Here is a 15,785-nt window from a genome sequence, read left to right as displayed (position 1 = left end):
CTTTGCATTTCAGGCTTTTTCCCTTTCTTCCTTTCTCAGCTTCAAAGTCACCCCTAGAGGCTTTCTCTGATCACCCCATGTGAAGTAGACTCCTTCGTGGTCACCTTTTGTTCTCTATTGAAAATCTTGTTTGCTGTCAAACCATTCCTCTGAAGTCAAGCTGCTTCTCTCCGACATCAAACTGCAGTCTCCAATGTCCAGCTGCTTCTCCTCTTCTCCCCTCCTCTGCTCTCTGTCAGTCAGGTCAGGGGTTTTTATGGGTGCAGAAGTGGGGGTTGCACGGGTTATGTGTGGTTTTGGAAAAGGCAACATTGGAGCAGGAAAACAGAAATGCACGTTCTCACTTTGGGCCAGGGTTCCAGGCTTGAGGGTGGGGCTTCTCCAGGGACCCTGCCCTTTTCTGTCTAGAATTTCTCTGCCTCCTGTCCCTATCACTAAAGGAAGATCAAATGAACAAGTACGTGTAAAATGTTTAGAACAGGACACGTTTTACAGTGAGTGCAGTAGGTATTGGCTGTAATTGATGCTGCTGCCCCTGCTGCTGTTTTTAGCTCATAAGTAATAGAAAGAGAATTTTGTCTAATTAAAATAACAGGGAAATTCACTGAACAAACACTACAGAATGTCAGATAAACAAAGCAAAGTCTGAACAATCAGTTTTTGTCATGGGCAGGAATGAGGAACATTCTGGAGACCTAGGAAACCAGTGTTTGCCAACTCCTCAGAACCTCCCTTGGACCAGGGGTCTAGACATAGAGTATAACACACTGGTTAAAAATATAGACTCCAGAATCTAAATCCTGGTTCTTTTTGTTTTGTTTTTTTGTTTTTTTCTCTCTTAATAAACTTTTTAAAATGTTAGAATAGCTTAGAAAAAAAATAAATAAAATAAAACCTTGTTTGATATCTTCCATGTTCTCACAAATCTCCACTAAATAACTTACTCATGTAACTAAATACCACCTGTACCCCAACAACTTATGGAAAAAAAAAAACTACCAAGTGGGGATCTTTAGAGAAATGCAAATCAAAACCACAGTGAGAAACCATCTCATACTAGTCAGAATGGCGATTATGAAAAAATCTAGAAACGACAGATGCTGGCAAGGTTGTGGAGTAAAAGGAACACTTTTACACTGTTGGTGGGAGTGTAAATTAGCTCAACCATTGTGGAAGACAGTGTGGTGATTCCTCAAAAAATCTAGAAGCAGAAATACCATTTGATCCAGCAATCCCATTACTGAGTATATACCCAAAGGTATATACCAAAGCTGTTATCCTCAGAAAACTAACGAAGGAACGGAAAACCAAACACCACATGTTCTCACTTATAAGTGGGAGCTGAACAATAAAAACACTTGGACAAGTGAGAGAATAACACGCACTGGGGCCTTTTGGTTGGTTGGGGGTTGGGGGAGGGAGAGCATCAGGATGAATAGCTAATGCATGCCGGGATTAATACCTAGGTGATGAGTTGGTCTGTGCAGCAAACCACCATGGCACACATTTACCTATGTAGCAAAACTGCACATCCTATACATATACCCCAAAACTGAAAATGAAAGTTGATAAAAAAGAAATACTGAGTGGGATAGTGTTTTATTTGTTTATGGTAAAATTTAAACTTGAGAGAAGCTCTGTGCTTCTCTTGTTCACAGTGTCTATTCTAGTACCTGGTACTCTAAGAGCTCAGTAAATACATACTAAATGGACTATTAAGAATGGGTACAATTCATCTGAAACTTCAATTGATCAAATTGAAACTCCACAATATCTTACAAAATAAAAAGTGTTTTATTCTAGAATAGTTCAGTTTTAAAAAATAATAATTATTTAACAATTATTAGTATATGTGGTATATTTGGGTTTTAAAATCACTATGGGAAAAAGAATAAAGTAGATATGTCATAGATATGTAACAAATTTAATTTAAACATCTATTTCAGATTTGTCCTTAAATGATTTCATGCCTATTTAAGATTTATGGTGGCTGACTGTATTTAATAGATAGCAAAGTCATCTTAGATAGATTCAACAAACAAATAAAAGAGACAAGAAGCTCTTTTAGTGTTTCTGAAATATCTCATGTCTTTTCCAACTTGAGGTTTCTCAGAGAATAGTATTACTGATTAGAATGTAAGACATAGATGTGCATAAATTTTCCTATCATCATTTAGAGATCTGAATGTTTATCAAAATCACCAAATATTAAATTTTGATATATAAAGAAACATCAATAACTTTGAAGTGAGTTCGAGTTACAGATTTGTGAATCTAATAATTAAGTAGTGGTGTTAAGATGAAAGAATTTTAATCTTCTAAGACTTTCTGACATATAACATTAGAAAGAGAGACTCATTCCATTTTTGACAATATCTTCTGCTAATGCCAAAGTAATCTGTAGTTTTTATAACATTTAAATTGAGTTGAAGACTCAAATGGCAAAAACAAATCATGTCGGACCATGATGAGATCATTTTGAAAAATATACCAGAAATGCTGAAGTAATCCATAATTATTTGATTCATTTCATGTGAGATGAGAAATGGTTTCAACGACAAAGCAAACCATATAGGATAGGGTTGAAACACTTCTCAAAAAGAAAATTAAGTCCCTGGTAGAGTCAGACAGACTTGGATTCTTCCTCTTGCTTGGCTCTGTACCTATTACATGATTTCAGCAAGTTACTAAACATCCCTGAGATACTATCCATAAAATGAAGGAAATGATAGCTCCCTTCTCTGGATTGATGCAAAAATTAAATAAATTTCTACATATAAAGGCCAGCACTTAGCACAATGCCCATCACAATATAAAGGCTCAGTACTATCAGCTACAGAATTTACATGAATTGTTATCATTACTTTATTATTATCTATTACCATTCCCACAATACAGACAGGTAAGGAAAGATTGTTTATATCATATCTATATCAATATCTCAATGGTAAATAAAAATGAGAATTATATTAGCACATTGAGGAAGGGCCATTGATTGTTACTCATGAAAAATAAGGGGAGAATAATTTTGACAGAACCTCTGTGAAACATAAACTATATATCTAAATCACAAATGCTTTCCTAAAACTTATTACTTATAGGAAAATGCATGCATCCAGCCTTATTTGCTACAGAGTGAATATTTAAAGAAATATTAGAAAAACAACAGTGTTAGGTATCACATTTTTTGTATCTTAGGGAACAATAAACATGTCTGGGGTTAACATAGTATTCTGTTTTGTCCTCTAAAGATAAAATGCATGATTGCCAAGGTAAATTTTCAATTGCACATCACACTAGGGGTAGATTTTATTACTGATCTATGAACATAAATTTGATGATTTCAATACTCATTTCTACCAAAGTTACTATAAGTGCCAAAAACTTACCTTTGCTCTCTCCTACGTGAAAGACACAGAGTTTCTTCTAATCACTTCCTAGAGCTATCCAAATAGAACTGCCCGCTGCTGCTTGTAGTTATATATCAATGTTAGATCAAAAGGCAACTTGACTTCAAAAAAATCCCTTGGTTTCTACATAATACCTGACAAATTATTTAATAATGTATTGGAGATCATTCACTAACAGTCTGGTCTTCTTTTTCAATCTCACCACCTACCACTATTTCCATTACATAACCTTTTATGTGTCCTTAATGAAGTATTGTAAATAATCTGAGCATGACTTAGTTCTTATAGCCTTATGCTTTTGTACAGACCACCACATCTGGAATGTCACCACTCAAAATTACCTTGATCTTCCACCTTTAATTTTCAGCTAAACTCTCCTCTCAATAAAATCCCTACTCACTTTATTCTTTACCTATCTTACACTTCTAGAAAGAATTAATGACTCCCTTGTTAGTGCATTTAATTTATATCGCTAGCAGAACATTATAGTCAGCTATTGATATTTGACTCCTGTATTATTTTCTCTAAGAGACTGTGATCTTTGTGACAAAATGCTATACGTCATGCACGTATCTTATTTCAGGGCTAGCACATAGTTCGGTAACAAGAAACTTGGTGTATTGAGTTGAAACAAATTTCATTACTATGCTCAAGCTTAGTCTTCAAATATTTCCTCACAAAGCTAGCACAGTGGCTTACACATGGCAGGAACCAAAAATATTAATGAACAGAAGAATGAATAACTCTATTTCCTGTGGGAAGTAAAACAGAGAGACAAGGAGAGGCACCCTGACTTGACCTCTTCCACAGAGATGTATCCATGGATAGTATATCTTATTTAGAAGTAACGGTAATGTGATTGTCATAGGAAACTTCTGACTCATGATGAATAGAGTTGCAATTATATTCCCTCCTGATTTAAAAATGTTTCTTATTTTAAATAGGACCTATCAACATCAACAACTCAAACACAGTTATGAGTTTAACTTCATGAATGATAGGCTTTTATTGGCAAAACTGTGATAAGCCAAGTTGACTCAGTTGACTGGGTGCAGCTACTCTTAAAACAGCGACCAGAGTTTTGTAAATTTTCTTAAGATTTTGAATTATTTTTTACTCTACACTAAGCATGAAAAAAAAAAATTCAATGCACAGAATGTCAAACAACAGAAATGTCATGAAAGTAGAAAATTTCAGAAACAAACATCCTATTTTAAGGCAAAAGAGTTTGGAAATGAGAGCCTCCAAGTTTAAATGGTTTGTTTCCATGATAAGCATAATTTTAAAGGGCAAGGTAAAGTATATGGAGAAAGTAGAGAGTGCCAGATGGACACAATCAGCACTGATGATATGTACAGCATGTGACTCAGTAATTTTGGGCTGCTATAACATAATACTATCAACTGGATGGCTTATAAATAACATAAATTTATTTTTCACAGTTCTGGAGACTGGAAAGTCCAAGATCAGGGTGGCATCACGGTCAGGTTCTCATGAGGGTCTTTTCATGAATTGCAGACCGATGGCGGGCTTTTCCCTGTGAGGAGGTGGATGGGAAGAGGGATCTTTCCTGGGCCTCTTCATAAGGCAATAATCCTGTTCATGAAGGCTCCACCCTTATTACCTAATCACCTCCCAAAGTACCCACCTGCTAATACCATCATCTTGGGGGTTAAGATTTCAACATATGAGTTTTGGAGGACACGAATTTTTATTCCACTGCAGAATGTGTGTACATATATCCGTACATATGCGTGTATATATACAATTAGATGCATGGCAAGGAGAAAAAAACTTTTGATTGCATGATATGCACTTAAATTCCACATATCCATATTTTTCTGAGCCAAGAGATGATGTTGGTAAAGGCATTAGTTTTCCAAGAACTTAAGAATTGTATCAAAGATAAAAAGAACTGGGCCGGGCGCGGTGGCTCACGCCTGTAATCCCAGCACTTTGGGAGGCCGAGGCGGGTGGATCACGAGGTCAGGAGATCGAGACCATCCTGGCTAACACAGTGAAATCCCGTCTCTACTAAAAGTACAAAAAAAAATTAGCCGAGCATGGTGGCGGGTGCCTGTAGTCCCAGCTACTTGGGAGACTGAGGCAGGAGAATGGCGTGAACCCAGGAGGCGGAGGTTGCAGTGAGCTGAGATCACACTACTGCACTCTAGCCTGGGTGACAGAGCGAGACTCTGTCTCAAAAAAAAAAAAAAAAAAAAAAAAAGAACTGTTTGGGGGCATAAACAAAGATAATATTATTCTTCAGTGCTATGGGTGTGAATGTCCCCTTCAAAACTCATGTTGAAACTTAATCCTCAATGTGACAGTGTAAAGAGGTGGGGCATTTAAAAGGTGATGGGATCATGAGTGCTCTGCTCTCATAAGAGGATTCATTCATTCATAAATTACTGGATTAATGGGTTAATGGAAGATTAATGAGTTATCATGGGAGGGGACATGTTGACTTTACAAGAAGAGAGAGCACTGAGCTGGCATGTCAGCATGCTCAGCCCCCTCACCATATGATGCCCTGTGCTGCCTTGGGATGCCACAGAATCTGCACCAGCAAGAAGGCTCTCACCAGATATGGTTCCTCAACCTGGAACTTCTCGGCCTGTATAACTACAAGAAATAAATTCCTTTTTCAAGAAATATAAATTACCCAGTTTCAGGTATTCTGTTATAAGCAACAGAAAACAGACCAATGTATTCAGGAAGAATCAGCTTGGTATAATCACCATAAGACAGGACTCACAGTGAATGTATAACTATCAAGAAGAATTGCTGAAGAATTTTCCAGAAAAGTCAGCTGAACATGCTGAGTAAGAAGGCTTTTGAATGTAACAAGCACTTATTTTAAAATACCAGTTTTGAAAATGCATGGCTGTTCAACGGCTACATTACTGAGGAAAAAAAATCAGAGCCTAGTTATAAAGCAAACAAACGATTAGAGTCTCACCTAGGATTTATCAATAAAGACTACTATTGGGTTAGAAGAGCAGGGGATTATTGCAAAAAAGAGAGTCAGGAGGGAAATTTTCTATCCTAGGATGTATCATGCAAAGAATCTCACAAATAGGCAAATTTAATGACAGTGGCAATGCTTGGGATGGATGAGCTCAGCTTTCCCTCTTCTTTGCTGGTGTCTTAGCTGGGTGTCCTGTCCCAGATGCTTCCTGTCTGTCATGTGTCTTATTAATAACCTCCCCCAACCTCTAACCACACATTTCTGTCTATACTCAAGAAATAACTAGTGTTCTTCCAATGGTCGGCTCTAGACAAATTTGTGTTGGTCATTTTTATTGACTAGGATCCACAAAAATTACAGCTACTCTTTTCCCTAATTTTGTTTAGCTTTTACTGAACAAAAAGTAAAAGACTGAATGTCTTTTACTAAGTTTACTGTAACATGGTTTTGATTAATTCTTTCGTATTGCTCATTGATAAAGCAAAATGAAAAAAAAAGAAGTACACTCATAAACAGATCAACCTTACTCTTTCCACAACTGTGACTTTTCTTGAATGAACCTCTTCCCTTCCATTGTTTCCAACAAAATTCAATGAGAAACATGAGATATGATCCCCAGGAGAAACAGATTCTTATATAACACTAAGAACATTTTTAAAGCCTGTGCAGTCACAAAGAGAGGATTCTTCTCTCTATACCAAATTAGTCAAGAAAAGTCAAAGAATAAAGGAATAATTATTTTCTCTTGAAAATGCACAAAACTCAGGTGATACATATCCCATTGTTTTATCCATTTCAGCTAGCTACACACCCTTTTTGTTTCTAAAATAAGAACCAGAAAAATTCTGCTCACTGAAAAGAAAGAATTTTTTTTTTTATCATTTACAATATAGCAGTTGCTCTGACTTATTGAACACAGTGAGGCACTTAACCTTTCCTTGTCCTGATCTATTCAAGAAAATATCTGTTTATGGTTGACAATGGCCATTATTAGTAATGATTTCAAGTGAAGACCTTTAATTATTTTATTTTAGGACTGATGTACAATATACACGTGTCTACAGAAAAAACAAAATTACTCCAAAAACATAGAGATTTGGTTTCAAAACAGCCTGATTTCTTGGTAACATCTGCAATTAAAGTCTCTGAAATGATACAACTTCAGTTATGATCCACAACTCTCCATAGGATGAAAGCATAATGAGTGAAGCCACCAATAAAATAGAAATGCCAATTCTAAAAGAAAATGATAACCAGCAATTGGACCCTAAAGTTGGCAAATGATCTGTTTTATCAAGAGACATTACCATGTAAAGTAGAAATTAGTACTGCTATGGTGTGAATGTTTGTGTGATCCCAGAATTCATGTGTTAAAATCCTGCTCCCAAAGTAATTGTATTAAGGGATGGAGTCTTTGGGAGGTGATTAGATCATGAGGGCAGAATTCTCATGAACAAATTAATATCTTTGTAAAAAACAGCCCCAAAGAGCTATCTTGCCCCTTCCAAAGCAAGAAGGCACCATCTATGAGAAAGAGGGTCCTCTACCAGACACCAAATCTGCTGCCACCTTGATCTTGAACTTCCCAGCCTCTGGAACTGTGAGAAATAAATTTTTGGTGTTTACAAGCTACTCAGATTCAAGCATTTTGTTATAGCAATTTGAATGGATTAAGATACAAATAGATAGTGCAGTCTTCTCTCAAATGCAGATTTGACTAATGTCTAGACATAGTCTCGTAACTTCACAGTCACATCATGACAGTTCTTTCTATATGTTCTTATCCTCTGCTTCTCTTTTTGAAGGCACTCCTTCTATCTTCCTATGGAGAGAATTATGTTGATAAACTAGGAATAAGTTTCCTCTGTGCTAATGCTTCTGAAACTTTAGAATGCATTGGAGTTACCTGGGAGTCTTGTTAAAATGCAGATTCTGATTCTCAGGTCTAGGCTGGAGATAATGATTCTGCATGTCTAATTAACTCCCAGGTGATACTGTTGCTGCTTGTCCATGGACCATTCTTTGAGTAGCATGACCCTGTGTGACTTGGTATAGGAGAAATGCAGTATTACATAGAGAAAATTACTAGCTTTGTGTCTTACTGTAATTACAATATGAAACAAAGCGAACTTCAGTTATTATGATTCACAAACCCATGAGAAAAAAGAAGTCACAGCTAAGTGGACAACAAACTTTGCATTTCTAGTTTGTGAAAGTTTTAAAACAAAAGTATTTCTCCAAGTATACTTTTGTTATCCATATAATAGGGACAAAACTAATATCTACCTTACAATATCATGAGATGATTAAATGAGATAGTGCCTTGAAGGCACTTATAACAGTTACTTGTACATAAAGGTTGAATATTCATTTACTACTGGTGTTATTAGCAATATTGTTAATGTAACTATCACACTGTCATCAAAATAGAATATTAAAGACCACATTGGGAATCCAATCCAGTGCATTCATTACACACAAGACAGTTGAAGCCCCAGAAGTGAAAGTGACTTTTCTTTGTTATTTTCTTTTATTTTTGCCCTCAAATACTCTCTCATCCAAGACTTTTCTCAGGTTATTTAACAATCAGTAGCAGAAGTAAAATGTGAATCTAATCCTTTTTAACATAAGTAATTAATTCACTCACCTGTTCATCAACCATTTGAGTGTCAACTGCCTGTCAGTTACTATGCGAACACAAAACGAGAACAGAAGATACCCTGTCTTCAAGGAATATCCAAGAACTGTTTTCACCCACAGAGTCATTTAAATAATTATGCATAAAAATTGCTCTGATACAGAAAAAATGCTATATTGGAGGAGCACCAGGAATACAAATGTAAGACGATATGGAATAATAGAAAAGTAGGAGTTCACTTGGTAAGCATGGATGAGGAAGAGGTTTTAGGCAAAAGGACGAGGATGTGCCAGGACAAAGGCCAAGTTGTAACCCTGGTAGGAGCAGATATGCAGGCAGCTGCTCTATCATTGTGGGTTCTGCACAACAGTAAAGTAGATGAGATTTCCTTGTAGGGCAGAAGTACTGAGTTGGCCACTATGAGACCCAATCCTCTGGTAAGTTTTGTTTCCCAGGGACAGTGTTTAAAACTTTTTGAATTAGTCGTCAATGTTTAACAATCGAGACATTTCACATGAGTATCCAGCTTTTCAGCTTCCTGTGAAAATTCAGAAGATCACATCACACTGGGCATGCTGTTTCATGTAGCAGAGCTTAATTAGAACTGGGCGATGGTTGCCCCTTTTAAATGGCTTATCTGTTTTCCAGACTTATCTCCCTATTGATGTACACCTGACTTCTTGAGGCCTTTGAGATTTATGACCAGGCAGCTCATATCATTGAACAGCATTGAACTGTTTAGAATTCAAGCTTCTTGGCCAGTGGATGATATACCGAAGTGATAGATTTTCTGAATACTTCCTCTATGGAGTAAGTTAGTAATTGATACCAAGAAGGTGCATTTTGGATGTGAGGACTTCTGCTGATAATTGACTAATCTCTCAGAGGCCAAAGTCATAAGCTGAATCTCTCTGGGCACAAGTTAGCACCCTTGATCCATGCCTATAAGCCCAAGTAAAGAATTATCATTAAGCTATCATCCATAATAAAAAGAAATTTCAAAATAAAATATTCAAAGCAAGTCAGTTATCATTCATGTTAATATTCAAATCTCTACATAAATAAAAAAGTAAACAGAATACATGAAGATAACCTCTGAATAAAACGTATACTTTAAAATGGGCACAGATGGTTGGGCATGGTGGTTTACTCCTGTAATCCCAGCATGTTGGGAAGCTGAGGCGGGCAGATCACTTGAGGTCAGGAGTTCAAGACTAGCTTGGCCAACATGGTGAAACCCCGTCTCTACTAAAAAAAAATACAACAATTAGCTGGGCGTGGTGGTGAACATCTTAATCCCAACTACTTGGGAGGCTGAGGCAAGAGAATTGCTTGAATCCGGAAGGCAGAGGTTGCAGTGAGCCGAGATTGCGCCACTGCACTCCAGCCTTGATGACAGAATGACATTCGTTCTCAAAAAAAATAAAATAAAATAAGGCATAGAAAGGAGACCCAAATGTACATCGACATGACAAACATAGCTTTGTAAAAAGATAGTTCCATATACTAAATGCTGAAACATATTTGCAGAATGAAAAAATAAAAAATAAAAAATAATAATGTCTTTTGGCCAGGCACGGTGGCTCATGCCTGTAATTCCATCACTTTGGGAGGCCGAGGCGAGTGGATTTCTTGAGCCCAGGAGTGGGAGACCAGCCTGGGCAACATGGCAAAACCTCATTTCTACAAAAAAATACAGCAATTAGCTGGGCATGGTGGCTCATGCCTGTATTACCAGCTACTCTGGAGGCTGAGGTGGGAGGACTGCTTGAGCCTGGAAGTCTGAGGTTGTGGTGAGTTGAGACTGAGCCACTGCACTCCAGCCTGGGCAATAAAGTGAGACTCTGTCTCAAAATAAATAAATAAATAAATAAAAATAAAGTCTTCCAAATACTTATGTGACTGTCCATAATATTGAAGACAATTCTCCCAACTACTTCAATTTTATAAAATCATCAAGTTCCACTAAGATATTGGAGAGCAGAAGGGGACATTTTACTGATGTTATTTATTTGAATGTTTGAAATGTATTTATTTATTCATTTAGTATTTTAGAAGACAAGCAACTACTTGTGCGTTTTTTGAAGGTATCATATATATGTAATTAACTGGCTTTGGAAAAATATAAAAAGGTATTAATGGGATTATTTCTAGTATTTGTTGGCATAGAATAAATGAGGACGATATTTACACTTTTGGGCAACAGAGTAACAGGTTGCTGAAACTAAGTATGAACTAAGTATGATAGTCATGGAGAACTGTCAATATTATCTTTGTTTGTTTCTTTGCTTTTTAAAGGGTGAATAAATTGTCTATTACTTTCTATTAGTTACACATATCTTAAAAAAACCTTTACTTTTTGGTGGTAGTTTTCGATTGACATTTTAGAATGCTATTGCCATGGAAAAGAATGATGACCTTCAGAAGCAGCATATGTGGTATTTATTAGTACATAGACCTAAGCATCTACATTATTTCTTTACAACATTGTTGAGGTATAACTGACAAAGCATAAAACCATGCATTTTAGTGCAATTAAAAGATTTTTAGTAAAGTTACTGAGTTTTACAACCATCATTGTGATCCAATTTTGAATATTTTCATCACCCTGATAAAATCCTCCAGCCTATTTATAGTTAATCCTCATTTCCACACCCAGACTAGGCAACCACTAATCTACTCTCTGTGTCTTCAGATTTGCCTCTGGGCACTTCATATAGATGGACGCATACAATATGTGGTCTTTTTGTCCGACTTCTTTCACTTAGCACAATGCTTCTGAGTTTCATTCATTTTGTATGATGTATGAGTATTTTATTCTTTTTTATGGTATGGATATACTGTATTTTTAAAATGTATTTACCAGGGTAAGCATCTATTCTATTTTTTCAGTTAATTCACAATATTTAAACAGCTATTTTGTTGGCTCCACCTAAATTTTTTCAGATATCAAGAATGACAGCCTTAATATTTCCCTGCTCTTAGAGAGGAATGTGAGACACACATCTGGATCTTATTTTACCTGTAAGTTGGCTGGGTTCTGATGACTTTGCATGCTGTAAACTAAACTATTTGCTAATTACCTAAATATAGTAAAATGTAATTGTGACCCTAAATTTCATTAAAGGTTTGCAGGACACAAATAATGATTTTTTTAGACACTGTCACACAAACAGGGCCAACAGCATAAACCACAGACAAGAGATTTAGGGAACAAATTACAAATGGAAAAATCCACTAATAAAAAGAGTATGCTTAAAGATATTCCACTTTTCTAGCAGAGGTCAGAAGGAGCTGCTTTGTGCAGCGAAGCTTTAATGCTTCATGAACACACAGAAAGCTAATCTCTGGATAGTTAGAAATGCCAAGTTCATGCAATGGCAAAAAGAAATGTTATACCACTTATGGATTTGTGGGGAGAAAAACAAGAAAAAATATTACAAAATATGTTGCTCTATATGCTAACAGGTTTTGGAAGAAGTTTCATTCTGCCTGTAATCAAAATGCTGATATTGGCTGACATATACTCAGAATGCGTAAACAGAAAAGAGAGAAGCAAGAGAAGGTGTGGAAGATTAAGCAGAGTATTGTATAATTTATGAACCCCTGGAAAATGATAGAGTATAACAGAAAACAACTGAGACTCATTATCTGTGCACTATATAGAATACAGAAAGTTCCAGACTAGCACTCAAATATATTTTCATTATAAGCCGAATGTACCTAATATGCAATTTATTTTTCCCTAGTAATCATATGTTTTATAAATGTAATATTAGGAGAAAAGTTTTTCTATATATTCTGCTCTTTCCACTTAATTTTGTTTTAAAGCAAAGGAAACCATGGTTAAAAAGAAGTCAACACCAAAATCTTGATTCTTCCTTGACTTGTTTTCATTGAAGTTTTACACTAATGGTTTTATTTTCTCTGGGACAAATCTAAGTTCTTAACATATGTAAGTGGTAAAAGCTCTGCTTCATTAAACAAAGCCTTTGGAATACAAAATATCTCTATACCATAGGTTGAGGGCAGTACTTTTGTCATGCTACTCTCTATTAAATTGCTAGAGAGAGAAATGGAGTTTCAAGGAAGTAAAATAATAGCATCATTTCATGGATGTTTGGAAATATTTTGTTTCTCTTACCAGTTACTTTGCTTTGAGATTAAGAGTTTTGATACTTTATTTCTAAAGCTATATAATCAATTTTCTTGTGTTTGAAGAAACATTAATTCTATTATCTACAAGTTTCCTTCTTAATTTTGATTCTATTTTTATTTCAGATTCCTTCTAATGTGGTAAATGTTACTACTAGTTGCTGGTTTTCATTGACTCACTCTAGAGATTCTTGGTTTGGAAACCTCTTAGTACATTTCTCAAAATGGTCCAATAAGACCTGAGAAAGTAGCTTTCAGCAATGTTAGTGTGTATATTACTTCTACATGCTATTCCTTCATTCAACTACTTTGAGATTAATCAGTTAATCCAGTCATTTCACAAATACGTATTGAACACTGCCTATGTTACATGCCAGGCACTATTATATGCATGGGCATGGGGGTAAGGAACTAAGGGGAAAATGGTATTTCTGTCTTATGGAGATTGCACTCTAGTGGGAGTACAACCAACACGGTATAGGCAAGTAAAATAAACAGAATGTTAAAGAGGCACTAGGGATGAGAGAAATACATAAATTAGGGAAAGGGAATGGAAAATGTTGCGGTAAAATGAAATATTAGATAGGGAGGTCTAGAGAGGGCTTACTAAGAATCTGAGGAAGATTTTGGCAGTATCTGGAGGGAAAGAGATCATGAAAGGCTCTGAAGGAGAAATCTGATTAACAAATTCAAACTATATCCATATCCATAATCCAACCACATCTCTCCACCTACTTTATTACCACCTTGAATCGTCCACCAACATCATTCTCCTCAATGACTGCAAAACTTCCCACCTGGTCTCTATTTATTCAATGCTGAGATCACATTAGCTACTTTGCTCAAGGGAAGAAGTACAGAGACCAGCCAGGACCCAGGACACAGGGGAAGCTGCTTGATGAAATTATAAGTTTGGCGCAAAAGTAACTTCAGTTTTTGTCATTAAAAGTAATGAATATATAAAGAAACAGGAGGAGATGGAAGAAGGAGCTCAGATTTGGATGCCACTCAGCTAAGTGTCTTCAATACCCATCAAACATCCAGGTGGAGATGCACAGTGACAATTGATTAAAAGCATCCAGAGTTTAGTGCAGACATTTGAATGGAACAATGATGCTGGGAATAACCTGTTTATAGACAGAATTTGAAGCCACAAGAGTAGGTGGATTATCTTGGGAATCACTGTAGATGGAAAAGAATTGAGCTCCCAGGACTGAGCCTTGGAGCAATTCAAAAGGTAGAGGTCAGAGAGATGAGAAAACACTTACAAAGAAACTGACAAGGAGTTATGATAAATACTAAAAGAAAAACCAGGCAAGTGTGGAGCCTTGGAATCCATCAGAAGACAGACTTGTAGGCTTTGTTTGCATTTCTCACTCAATCCTCACCACCCTCACGGTGCTGAGCCCAGGAAATGGGGCCACCTATTCCTTAGCTGCCCAAACCAATAGTATGACTTTGTTCTTTAACTCTTCCTAATCATTCACATTCAATCACTTGTCCTTTCTATTCAACTGCTTAAGCGTTTCTTAACTTTGTTCCCTTTTCTTCGTTTCACTGTCAGCATCCTAGTTCAGAATACCATCATGTAGGACTACGATAATGAAAGCGTCTCCCAGCCTTAGTCTTTTCTCCCTTAAATCTGTTCTCCACAGGATGATCAGAGTGATCTTTCTGAAAGGTAAATCTAACAAAGAGGAAGCCCTTCAATCAGTTTCCATTGTCTTCAAAATCAAGTCTAAACTCAAGGGCTATTCTCTAGCCTCATGTCTTTATTGACCTCACACACTCTGGCCATTTAATCCAGCTTTTGATTCCTTCAAAGGATCAGCTCTGGCCTTGAGAATCTACACAGCTGTTCCCATGGAATGGAACGCCCATCTTCCCAGCTTTACCCAGCTTACTCCTACTCACATTCTAGGTCTCAGTTTAAATGGTATTTTTCTTGGGAATCCGTCTGTGGCACTCCTTATCTGGGACTTTTGGCTGTCTTCTGAGCTCCTTACATTAGTAATGATTATGCTGATTTTTCACCATTTATTAATTAGTTTGTATCTCCACTATTCTAACCATTAGCAGTGTCTTTCTTGGTTTGCTCTGTTTCCCAGAATATTGTCTGAAACATTGCAGCATTCAATAATTGGTTGCTTAATAAATGAAGAGATAAAATCGTACCCACGCTTCCCTTCACCTGAATAACATAACTTCTAGTCTCCGGCAAAGTCCTCTTCTCTTTGTGCCTACTCAAGTACTTCTGGGAGTCCTAAAGGGATATTTCTTATATACACACAAGAAAGTCTACCCCTACCAGGTAGACTTTGTCCAAATGGACACTAGGTCTCCAGGCATTTATCATCTCATCCTGGCATCTCATTTCTACCATGTTCTGCTGAGTCCTCCATAGTCATGTAATGACAGGTACTCTAGAACTACCATAGTGCCTGAGTGTTCTATGTGCCCAGTTGAATTGAGTGAAATATTCATCCCTCCCTTTCTGGGTCAAAAGTTATCATTACTGGACCCAAGTGGAATTGCCTTTATTCTGTGTTACTTCAACACCATTGTGTAAACAGTTCTTTCTGTTCTTACCTAAAGCCTCTCTTTAAATGTG

This window comes from Macaca fascicularis, chromosome 6, assembly GCF_037993035.2.
Source record: "Macaca fascicularis isolate 582-1 chromosome 6, T2T-MFA8v1.1".
In the NCBI taxonomy this organism is placed as follows: Eukaryota; Metazoa; Chordata; class Mammalia; order Primates; family Cercopithecidae; genus Macaca; species Macaca fascicularis.
The sequence above is the reverse complement of the archived record's forward strand: the minus strand, read 5'-3'. Positions refer to the sequence as shown.